A 13,132-nucleotide genomic window follows, 5' to 3' on the forward strand; every position below is an offset into this window, starting at 1 on the left:
TTGATGATGTTAGTGATTTCATTCTGTTTATTGGAGGCGTCTTGTGGTGAAGGGATTAAAGTTGATTTTTATTCCCATGAATGTGAGAAAACCATCCTAGTCAAAGTAAAAATCGTCTTGTTGTAGCCAGAATCTTAAGGGAGTTAATGAAAGCTGTTATAAGTCTGCTAAGAAATCGGTCTGAATGTGAAAAGAAAATACTACTACTACTACAGCTGCTACTACTACTACAACTACTACTACTACTACTACTACTACTACTACTACTACTACTACTACTTTTTGGAAATGAAGACCTTAAGGTAAAAAGGTATATGAGGGAAGAGGGTGTTGTGTGGTGGTGGTGGGAGGAAGATTTTTTTTTGTGTGTGGGGACATTTCTGGGAGATCCGCTTGTCGAGGCCACCCCCCCCCCCCACCAACAGGTTGCTGCCTCAGGTGGTAGATGGATGTAGAGATAGAGTGTATTTAATAGTTAATGTGTATGTATGTGTTTGTGCAGTGTAAACAAATACACCCACACGCAGCCACAAGTAATCATCATCATCATCAAACATTTCCTCCCAACACACACACACACACACACACACACACACGTCTCATGGTGCTGTGGGTGGTGACCTCGACAAAAGGATCTCTAGGTATTTCATCCTTACTCATCAACAACCCCTCCCTCCCACAACACACCACCCTCCCTCATGTCCTCTCCTGTCTTAACGCAACCTTGTTCTTAATATAGCTCTCCTCCTAACCATCCCACTCTCATGCACTCCCTTACACAGTCACACACTCTCCAGTTCCTCCATGTAGCCAAACCACCTCAGAATATTTCTCATTTTTCTGCTGTCTTAACCTCTGCCTTATTCCTGTTCTCCTTCTCCTTCCTGTCATCCTTCTCATGCTTTCTCTTAGTCTGCTTCTCATCCTCCTGCCATGCAATATGTAACCCGTTCCCATAGTCCCAGCAGTCCATCCACGCACCAATAATGGCCAAAATACATCCTCACCTGTCTCACCACCTGGGCACTAATGAACTACCTGTACTGAAACGCACGTGGGAACGCTGTGCTGAACGATAGTACAGTTATCCCTCAGATCAGTAGAAACGAGACTTAAGGTGTGGTTTGGAGTAGAGAGTTATATGAGAGAGGGGTGGGTGTAAGCAGGGGGGAGAGCAGCGAGATGGCAGGGAATAGGGTGACATGGAGGCGATTTGTCTGTGGCCACCCCATACAGGATAAAAGTATGTGGCTATAAGTAGAAGATAGATAGATAAACAGAAGTGTTGACATTCGTGATAGAGTAATAATACCTGTTGACCAAAGAGTAAAATGATCGTATGCTTTGATGGTTTGGTCACAGAGGGAATGAACATAAATGGGATATAAGGGATTGATGTGTAAGAGAATGTGTGTGTAAGCAAGGTATGGAGGCTGAGGAAGCAAAAGAACAGATCGAAGTGAATGGATAAAGAATTTATTGAAGTGCACATAACGAAGGTTGTGCTCTCTCTCTCTCTCTCTCTCTCTCTCTCTCTGTCACCGATGGCCCGAGGATTATGTGAGGGGGGGGGTAAGGACAATTTTGACCAACTTGATCCGTTCGACGTTACGGTTTGAGCAACTAAATAGGTATCATAAACAAACTAAGTTTATGACAAAGTATTTTTTATTGTTACTTGTACATAAGTAAAGCCACCAGAACTTGGACCCAAGCCTGAATTATTATTGACAAGAAAATAGAAATCATGTAAATTATTTTGTAGCCTAATTAAACTAATTGACCCAGTAGACCAGACCAGCAGCAGGGTGCATATAAATTTGCCCCGACCCCCCCACCCCCATGCCACCGTTCCATAGGTGAAGGGGGTCCAGGTCCAGGCACCTTGATTACTGTGGTACTTATTTTTTGGCTTAGACTGTTCTCCTGACAGGAAGGAATCTAGAGTATTTTGTATTTTGTCTTCTAAATATTCCTATCTATCTGTTGATCTATCAATCTATCTATCCATAAATATATATATATATATATATATATATATATATATATATATATATATATACTTAGGCTGCTTCCCCCAAGGAAAGGGAGGTAGCCGAGACAGGACGACACACTCCCAGTTTACTCATCCACTCAAACACATTCATTCGCATCTTAGCCCCAAAGGGGAGAAGGAACAGATCCTCACCGCGTACCCCCTGTGGCGGGGGGGACAATCTGGCCGGACTATGGGGTGGTACTACTACTCTGCGGCCAGGTTGTGTTGGGAAGAATACTGCCACCGTATTCCCTGCGTGTCGTAAAAGGCGACTAAAAGGGGCGGGGTGAGGGGACTAGGGACCCTTTCCTCTGTTTTTTAGTTCCTAAAAAGACGTATATATATATATATATATATATATATATATATATAAAGCCACTTGGTAGAGATACATTGGCTGTATCGTCCCGACTTCGGTCGAGATAGGCCGGCCTGCAGTGGATACTCAAACGGCTGATGATGATGTTTATATATATATATATATATATATATATATATATATATATATATATATATATATATATATATATATATATTGTATATATGTTTATATAATATATGTATACATTTATTGTATATATAATATATGTATATATATATATATATATATATATATATATATATATATATATATATATATATTGTATATATAATATATATATATATATATATATATATATATATATATATATATATATATATATATATATATATATAAAACACTTCTGTAAAAAAATATATTGTCCTCTCGGAGACCTCTCCCTTTATGTAAAAATAACATGGGGGAGAACCCCCAAACCCCCCCGGTCGGGCCATCCCTCTCTCTCTTTCTCTCTCTGTCACTTGATAGTCAGCGTAATAATCTCTGTCACACGGGTATTAAGAAGTAAAGTTTTGTGTGGGTTTCTTGGTCTGGGAAATGGAACCAAGAATATTGACAGCAGGAGTGAAGAGCCAGTGCATGTGGGTCTCATTTCACTGGGTCTTTATTGATGATTCTCCAGCTTTTGTGTTTTCCTGTTCCTCTATTCTGGATGCTTTCTGCCTCATGGATTAGTAAGATGTATGGTGATGATGATGATGATAGAAAAACAGAACATAGGCCATTTTTTTTTTAAGCGTGATGATGATGATGATGATGATGATAATAGAAGCAGTACGTGGGCCACTTTTTATAACCATGATGATGATGATGTAAAAGCAGTACGTGGGTCACTTTTTATAACCATGATGATGATGATGATGATGATGATGATGATGATGATGATGATGTAAAAGCAGTACGTGGGCCACTTTTTATAACCATGATGATGATGATGATGATGATGATGATGATGATGATGTAAAAGCAGTACGTGGGCCACTTTTTATAACCATGATGATGATGATGATGATGATGATGATGATGATGATGTAAAAGCAGTACGTGGGCCACTTTTTATAAACATGATGATGATGATGATGATGTAAAAGCAGTACGTGGGCCACTTTTTATAAACATGATGATGATGATGATGATGTAAAAGCAGTACGTGGGCCACTTTTTATAAACATGATGATGATGATGATGATGATGATGATGATGATGATGTAAAAGCAGTACGTGGGTCACTTTTTATAAACATGATGATGATGATGATATAAAAACAGTTCTTAAGCAATTTTTTATAAGCATTAGATGATGAACAAAAAGTGTGTTATTTTAAAACCAATTTGCCGTACCAGTTTGGATCGATAGTACTTACAGCCAGGGGGAGGCCACTGAGGGGAGACATAAAACTGTAATTTAACCTGAAGTGTAAGTTAAGGGACAGGGAATTACTTGACCAATTTTATAAGCAAGTTGGTAGCCAGGTCCCCCATTTTGGATGCTAAGTGCCTTGAATTTGGGCCCTTTATTTTTCCTTTTATTTTTTTCCAAGGAACAGACTTACATGCTTCTAGCCTTTAGTTTCTTTTTCCTTGCACTAAAAAAAGCAGAATAAGGTCACCCAGAGAACGAATAAAACTTAAAATGCAGACTTTTTTTTTTTTTAATGTTAATATAGTCATAGTTTAATGTTCTTTCCCCCCTCCCCCCAAGAAATCAGGTAGTCAGCTTCTCCCACCGTTTCAGACATGTGAAAATCGTGTACGTATTTTTAATATTGCTGATTTTTTTGGCGACATTTATAAACGAATTGCAAGTTCAACGCCCACAATATTAGATTCAGTGTGTCTGGGATGGATGACGCCACAGAACGAGATAATAATATGTCCTTTAATACCAAGACGATTTGTGTATTTTATTCATGCTGTCTTCAGACGGTTTTACTCAGCTAAGGGGAGACTTTTGCACCTGGAGGGGTTAGATACAGCCTTCATTATCCCTTTCTCCATGAGGGTCCTTCCAAAACATAATATAATAATCACCCTCTAACTTAGTAAGAATAAAGACATCCTCATATTGAAGGTGTTAAGCTAAATTATACTTTTTTGGCGTTTTATTAATACTGATGATTAATACTGACGCATATTTGGTCGGTTTTTATGCAGTTCTGTGGTCACCTCCTCCCATGATTTTCGACCCGGATTCCCTGTGATGTGGCATGGACGAGGGAATAGAGAATATATTAACCCCTTCACCATGGTAACGCCTTTTATATTTGATTCCTGCTTTCACAAGACGATTTTATTCAGCTCAGGGTCGATTTATGAAACTGGGCTGCCTAGATGTAGTCCTTATGGTTTTCCTCTATACAGTAAGGTGTCTCTCGTAAACTGAATAAAATTATCTGGTAGCATTAACAGTAAACAAAGACGGCCTCGTACTGAAGGGATTAAGCCAAAAATTTGTTCCAGGCTTAAAAAATATCGCCGGATGAGTTGGCCAGTTTTATAGGCGATGAGAAGGACAACTGCCCCAGCCGTATTGGGTCCAGGGTCCCCGTATGAGAAAAAAATTGTAATGTAAACCCGTATTATTTTTCTCGTTTTAAGATATATTTTAGTTGTCCAGTTTTATTTAGATGGCGAAGTTCTGGCCACATTTTTAGACCCAGTGTGCTTGAGAGAAGGAGGCATGTTAACCACTTCAGCACGAGGACGGATTTATTTATTTATTTATTTATTGAGTACCGGCAGATGATTATATTCACTTTAACCTCGATTTGTTGCTGTGAAGGAGTTAATGAAGACCTTAGCTCACACATTTAATTTATTCGTGGTTTTATTTCTTTCCTGAACCAAACAAGCTTGCCTAAAGGTAACAGGGATCAGATCTGTTAGACGTCATCGACCTGAATTGGGCACAACAATATGTTGTGTGTGTGTGTGTGTGTGTGTGTGTGTGTGTGTGTGTGTGTGTGTGTGTGTGTGTGTGTGTGTGTGTGTGTGTTTTAGCCCCTTCTCATTCCGGTGACATGTTTTATTATTACTATACAGGCGACTCAGTCTCACTTTTGAGAGACCTCTTACAGGGAGTGGGTAAATGAAGCCTGTTTCAAACCCCTTCAGTTAGAAAAATATCCCCACAGCTAAATATCATCCTCTAGAGACAGCGACGAGGATGTAGTGAAGAACAGATGATAGGCTTGAAGAGGAAAGAAAAATATTGTTGATTTAGTCGTGTAGTTTTATAAGCGATGAGATGGATAACCCACCACAATTTTAGGTCCGAAGTGTTTTTATAGGAGGACGACGTTAGAGAGAGGGGGTATAAGTTGAGGGGAGGGCGGCGAAATGACAGGGCACAGGACGACATGGAGGCGATTTGTTTGTGGCCACCTCTTGCGGGATTTTATTCAGGTGATCGAGTATAGAGCCTGAGAGTGTTTTTGCCGTCACTGTTAACCTTCCCATGGTCGGCACAACTCTAGTGTTCCCTCCTGGCCAACGCCAGACGATTTTCTTCAGCTGAGAGGAAGCCAGAGGAAAATTCTTATGACGTTAAAAATATTGAGAGTTTTACATTTTCTCATATTTTGTCGGCCATTTTTATTCCCTTTACTCTGGTGTGTCTCTCTCTCTCTCTCTCTCTCTCTCTCTCTGTTTTTTATTCTTGCTGCCAGCGGGCGATTTTCTTTTATTTGAAGAAAGAGCTTGTTGTGAGAGGATAAGATGAGAAGGACAATTACCTCCACCGTATGGAGTCCAGGGTCCCCGTAGGATGTTTCTCTCTCTCTCTCTCTCTCTCTCTCTCTCTCCACAACTTGATTACTTTCTAAGCTGAAATAATAAATACTTCTGAAAAACTTCTGAAGGCGACAAGAATATCGTAAAAAATACAACATAGGAGTGAAGTGGTTACAGGCACTCAGGCAGAGAGAACATAAATTATATTTGACTAGTTTCGAATTATTGATGAGTTAATTGGCTGGATTTATAAGCAATTAGATGGTTAACTAGTCGTGGCATATTGATTGCAGAGTCGTAGTGAGATGTTGAAGGTCGCTCAGAAAATATAACAGTTCAGGCCGGAGACACCTTATATAATTGATTTTTGGCATTAAATTTAGTCGATTATACTTTCATTGGGAGAGACATATTACTTTTAAGAGATTATATTTTGCTAAGGGGAGACATTGTGAACTGCGAGGGTTAAATATTGCTCCCATTAGTCCCTTTACGACGAGAGGCTATCTGAAGTTGGCGAGAATATAGCTCCCATTAACCCACTCACTAAGAGAGGGCGTCTGAAATTGGCTAGAGTCGTTTAGAAGAAGGAACAGCAAATTAATGTTTGACGTTATCGTAGTGAAGGGAAGAGTAAAATATTAGTTAGCCATTTATTATCTATCTTTATTATCTATCCATTTATTATCCAGTTCTTCATTGACCCATCAGCAGCGTAGGGGACCGGGGCTAGGCTGATTATACCTGACATTAAAGTGAGACTGACTATCATTTTAACCTTAACCTGCCCCAGATTTGTATTCTTTTGCAGCTTATTTCACGAAGCTTAATGGCAGAAGAAGACAATACCACAGCTCTTCATTCTTTCCTTAGCACTGCCTCTTGACCAGCCTCTTGTTCTAGTGTTAGTATCTTGCCACAACTCAGCCTTCAAGGGAGACAGATGGCAATTTTGGGCCAAGTTAGAGTAAATAGGGAGACAGATGGCAATTTTGGGCCAGGTTAAAGTAAAAAGGGGGACATGGTAAGTTTGGGCCAAGTTAGAGTAAAAAGGGACACATGGCAATTTTAGACTATATTAGAATAAAAATAGACCAGTCGCTCTTCCCTGGGTGGTAGTATGTGAGTGATAAACCCCAACCAACCCCCTGACTTAAGTCTGTATAAGCCACGTCACCTAGGAGCGTCGTAACCCGCTAACCACAAGGCGACACAGTGACCAGCTCCTTACGCCGTTTTCTGCATGACCTTTGACCCCGCACCACATCCACCGGGTCCTGGGTCAGTGTGTACGTGTAAGGAGTGGTAATACAAACACACTAATGGTTATGGTTATGGCGGGGTTTATGTTACAGTGTTGGTTGTGGGACTTAATTATGTATGTGTTTGTTTGTCTGGCTTGGTTTGGTGCTCATTGGTGTTCCTGTGGCACGTGTCATGACGCGGTTATATATTTCGCTGCACGGGTCTGTTGAAATTATTACCTCCGCCAACGACGTTGGAGGAGGTTATGTATTCACTTATGTTTGTCTGTTTGTCCACTTGATATCTCCTAAAGTTCTCCGTGAATTTCAGTGAATATTTGTGGAAGGGTGGGCCATGCTACAAGAAAGAATTGATTAAATTGGGGGGCGGATCCGGATCCGGTTCCGGATCCTATGTATAGGATCTCCAAAGTCCTCCATGAATTTCAATTAAAATTTTGTGGAAGAGTACAGTAGATCTTGGGTCAAGGAACAATTGATTAAATTTAGGGGCGCATACAGAGCCCAGGTTTGCATACAAAATCTCCACGGATCCGGATCCGGATAATTTTAAATGGCAGTGGCATTGGCGGAGGTGTGCGCTGTGTGAGTGCTTTCTAGTTGTTAATGGTGCAACTTTCGGTATTATGATAATAATAATAATAATAATAATAATAATAATAATAATAATAATACTTACAACAACAACAACAACAACAACAATAATAATAATAATAATGATAATAACAATAATAATAATGTTGATAATAATAATACTTACAACAACAACAACAATAATAATAATAATAATAATAATAATAATAACAACAAAAACAATAATAATAAAAACCAAAAAACAATAATTACAGTACTACTACTACTACTACTACTGCTACTACTAATGATAATCCTCCTCCTCCTTCTCATCATCATCGTTGTTGTAGCGTTATTTAAAGTATTATTGTTGTTGTTGCTTCTGTTGTGTGTTGTTGCTATTATTACTAGTGTTATTATTACCTCCATCCTCCCCCACAGTGCCTCCCTCACCCCACTCCAGCATTCCTCCCCCTCACCCCCACTCACTTCCTCCCCCTCACCCCCCTTCACTTCCTCCTTACTGCATTCCAACCATTTCCCTCCACTCCAACATAACTTGGCTGTCGATAAATACTTCACAGTTGATCACTCGAATTACACTAGAGGCAATGGGCATGAAATAATTGGCAGACGATTCCAGTCGCATGAAGCTAAGCATTTCTTCTTCAGTAGAGTTGTAAATGTATGGAATAAATTGCCCTCCAACGTAGTAAATTGTAATACAGTACATACCTTTTAAGGTCGCCTGGATAAGTATTTGGCATTTAACCTCCAGCTTAATATGTTTACTCCTGAATAAAACATTTGTGTATGTATAACTTTCTATTCTATTTTATTTTAGTTTTTTTTTAGAGCCTGTATCATTTTATTAAATGCAAATATAGTATATGCACAGACTAGGATATGCACAGGTAGCCCTGAGTTAACGGTCACTACTCATACTTTCGACATGTGATGGGCTGTGGATCACTGAGGGTCCCTGTTAGTTACGTGGCCACCATCGGGATTTTTTTTTTTAATGTACCAGGGGTCACTGCTTCAGGAGGTGACTTGTGTGCTTGTCCCACATGCAAAGTTCCTAGTCTCAGTGGAATGAACGGAGCTGGGGCCTGATTGACTGCAGCCTACCTTAATAGCGCCAGGCAAGGCTGCCGGACCACCCCTGTATATACACATTGTGCACTGTGCAATTTCCACACTGTGTCCGCAGACGCTCCGTCAACTCAAAGTACCCGTACATAGTGACGTGTACTAGTTATTTATTTATTCGATTATTCATTTTACTTTACTGCTTTATCTTTCAGGTTATCCATACTGGTAGCTTACAGATAATGTATTATAGAATGTAACTTTTCCTTTTCAGTCTTTCCTATGAAATTTCCATGTCAGTTTTTCCATGCTGCATGGTGGTTTTTCTCACTTTTTCTTGCCAGATTTAACTGGAGGGTTTGGAGGCTGGGGGAGCCTTCTAGCTTTACTATCCTTATCCTTCAGCATGTAGAGTTAGGTCTCGTAATCATTGTCTACTCCGTAACAAACAGCCTCGATAGGACCATAACGTCTGTTGCTGTTTGGTTTCCTTTGTACTCGTCCTCTTCCCCCCCCCCCCTCCTTCCGTCTCTCCTCCTGCATTCCTCTCTCTCTCTCTCTCTCTCTCTCTCTCTCTCTCCACACACACACACATTCCTCTTTTCCTACTTCCACTTCCTCCCGTTCCCTCCCTTGCTCCTGTCCCCATTCCCTCTCCTTCCCCTCCCCCTTCTCCTTCTCCCTCTCCCCCTCCCCCTCCCCCTCACCCCCCTTCAGGCATGTCCGCTCCTCCTCTACAAGGTCGTCTCCCCCCCCCTCCTTTTTCCCTCCATCCTTCAACGCCTCCCCTCCTCTCCTCTCCTCTCCTCTCCCGTTGCCTCTTTCCTCCCCCCTTCCCTCCCCTAACTCCCCTCCTCTCCTCTCCCGTTGCCTCTTTCCTTCCCCCTTCCCTCCCCTAACTCCCTCCCCATACTCCCACGCACCCCTATTAATTTTCCTCATACCTCCCCTCCCATCTCCTCTTTCCGTCCTCTCCCCTCACCTCCTTTTCTCCTCTCACATCCTCTCTTCTTTCTCCTCCTCATCCTTTCTCCCTCACTTCTCCCCTTTCCTCCTTAAACTGTCCTTTCCTCCATCCCCCTCCCCCTCTCCCTTCCCCTCTCCATTACCCCTTCTCCCCCTTCCTTTCCCCTCCCCTCCCCTTCCCCGTGCTCTCCCCATCGTTACCCTTTCCTCTCACCCATATCCCTCCTCCTCTTCTCTCCTTTCCTCCCTCCCCCCTCCCCCTTTCTTTACAACCTCTTCACTCTATCCTTCCTCCATTACTCTCCTCCCCCACATTCATCATCCCTCTTCCCTCCCCTCCCTTTACTCCCCCACCCCTTCTTCCGCTAGCTTCCTCTATCCCCCCCTCCCCTCCCTTCCTTTCCCCTTCCCCTTTCCTCTCACACTTTCGGAAATGCCAGTAGTTGCCAAATGTTTCTAGAATATTACTATATCAGTCAGCACTATCAATGTTATTATTGTTCTGTCAAGGCTACATCCCCACAGGATACAGCGTCAGGTGATATCAGATAGATGGGCATTGTTTATAGATAGATAAATAAGCATGGTAGAATAGCTGTCGTGGCTGGATGAGTAAGAGATAATGTAGGTAAGATATCAGTACTATATAGGTAGTAGAATAGGTAAATACATATAGATAGATAGATAGATAGATGGATAGATAGATAAGATATTCTGATACCGACGATGCATAGATAGAGAGTTAATAGATAGATACATATGATGGACTGATATACGTGTAATTAAAAGGTGAAGGTAGGGACAGACGCCGTGAAGCACTTTGGCCCAGATGCGAGACATATTTAACGCCCACTTGACAGAGTTGTATATCTGTTGTTTTCATCTAATAGACGCGATTTTTAGCATCAGCCCAGGAGAATGGATTTAAATTGATCTTAACGCAATTACTTTTCATCGATTATCCTTGGTAAACAAAAAAAAAAAAAATAAAAACGGCATCATCCAGGTCACCACATTGGCCTCCCCTAAGACTTACCTATCCACGAAGAGTGTATGGACGCCTGATGAGAGTGGCACCAGCTTCCCCCTGCCAGGAATCGAACCCAGGCGCTTTCGAGCCTGTAGTTCGTGGCTCGCAGTTGTAAGCCATTCGGTCACAGCGGCGATAGATAGGTGAGATAGATAATAGCCACGATAGATTAAAAAACCAAAGATATATAGACACATGTAGATGATCCAATACGACAAGTGGAAATGTTGGGTGGGAGAGAGGTAGGTTAGAGATTTCCTTTATTTTCTCTACCGTTTCGGGCTACACAGACAAATAGATAGTAGATACGATAGATAGATAAGTATATAGACAGATGGACTGGTAGGCAGAGGTACGTATAGATAGATAGTTTATTAGAGCTATTGGGTGACTGAAATATTTATATGTGGGCGCACGTCTGTCTGTCTGATTGTAGGATGGTATGTGTACACCTCTGTGATTAACATTTTATGGATGAATGTTTACGTGTGTGTGTGTGTGTGTGTGTGTGTGTGTGTGTGTGTTTATGTGCGTGTTATTGTTTATGAATGTGTTTTTGTGCGTGATTTGTGTGTGTGTGTGTGTTTGTGTGTGAAAGTGGTTGTATGTGTGTTTTTTGTCTGCTTGTTTATGAGTGTGTGTAGCTTTTTTTAATGTGAGTAATGTGTGTGTGTGTGTGTGTGTGTGTGTGTGTGTGTGTGTGTGTGTGTGTGTGTGTGAGAGAGAGAGAGAGAGAGAGAGAGAGAGAGAGAGAGAGTATGTGTTTATGCAAGTCGAGTGATATAAGGAGCAGTTTATGAATATTCTTCCAGTTAGCGGCAGAGTACACAAGTGCGACGCTGTTTATATGACTGTGTATGTCTCTTGTATGGCTGTGTTTGGCCTGTGCTCTGTGTGTGTGCGTTTGTATGGGGGGGTGTATGTATGTATGTTCTGGTGTGTATTGTATCCTTGGTTGTATGTTCATTGACTCTGTGTACTGGATGTGTATATGTATGTATGTATGCATGCTTATGTAGCAGGAGCCTCGGCGGTCGGGTTGGTTGCGTGTGCGTCTGCCAGTCATATTGATTTAAGAGGATGTAGTAAGTTGTATATATGTTCCTCTATGTGTTCTTACCTGTATAAAACCTGTCGAGGTGCCCTGGACTCCGTCACTCACCAGCGCCGTCACTCACCAGCGCCGTCACTCCAGCACAGTCCGCACATACACACTCGTACCCTACATTCCCAAGGCCTCCTACACCTACACCCGTTCGGTGCCCGTGCGTGAAGCATTGACAGGAAGCGGGTTACTACTCCAGTGACGGAATGTGGTGTTCCTTGACGCTACGGATCACTTACCCTTCAGGACCCGTAAAGCACGGCTGGAACGTGGTGTGTGCAAGGTGACTGTTCCAGTACACACACACACACACACACACACACACACACACATATATATATATATATATATATATATATATATATATATATATATATATATATATATATATATATATATATATATATATATATATATATATATATATATATATATATATATATACTGTATATATCATTCATTGCCAGACGCCATGTATCCCAGACGGGGTGGCCAATGGCTTAGAGTTAATGTTTTACAGGGAGGGGCACTAATCCTCCACCAACCCCACTTGACACGTAGGGATGCCAACAGCATCTGGTGTTCCCAGGCGGTCACCCATCCAAGTACTAACCAGACCCAACGTTGCTTAACTTCGCTGATCGGACGGGAAGCGGTGTACTCAACGTGGTATATATATATATATATATATATATATATATATATATATATATATATATATATATATATATATAGGCTGCTTCCCCAAGGAAAGGGAGGTAGCCGAGACAGGACGACACACTCCCCATTTACTCATCCATTCAAACACATTCATTCGCATCTTAGCCCCAAGGGGAGAACGGACAAATCCTCACCGCACCACACCGCACAAGGGTCAACTGCGCAATTCAATCAGTGACATCCGCAGCAGGGCCCGACAGCAGAGCTGGTTTACCCCTGCCACATCATAA

General features: G+C 41.5%; 1 pseudogene; it reads right to left on the bottom strand.

The window, feature by feature from the left end:
* Nucleotides 1–12,746: 12,746 nt before the first annotated feature.
* LOC145404159 (5S ribosomal RNA) lies at nucleotides 12,747–12,865 on the bottom strand (annotated as a pseudogene).
* Nucleotides 12,866–13,132: the final 267 nt, after the last annotated feature.

This window comes from Coenobita brevimanus, chromosome 62 (assembly GCF_032717465.1).
Source record: "Coenobita brevimanus isolate Jiangsu-jjx chromosome 62, ASM3271746v2, whole genome shotgun sequence".
Classification (NCBI taxonomy): domain Eukaryota; kingdom Metazoa; phylum Arthropoda; class Malacostraca; order Decapoda; family Coenobitidae; genus Coenobita; species Coenobita brevimanus.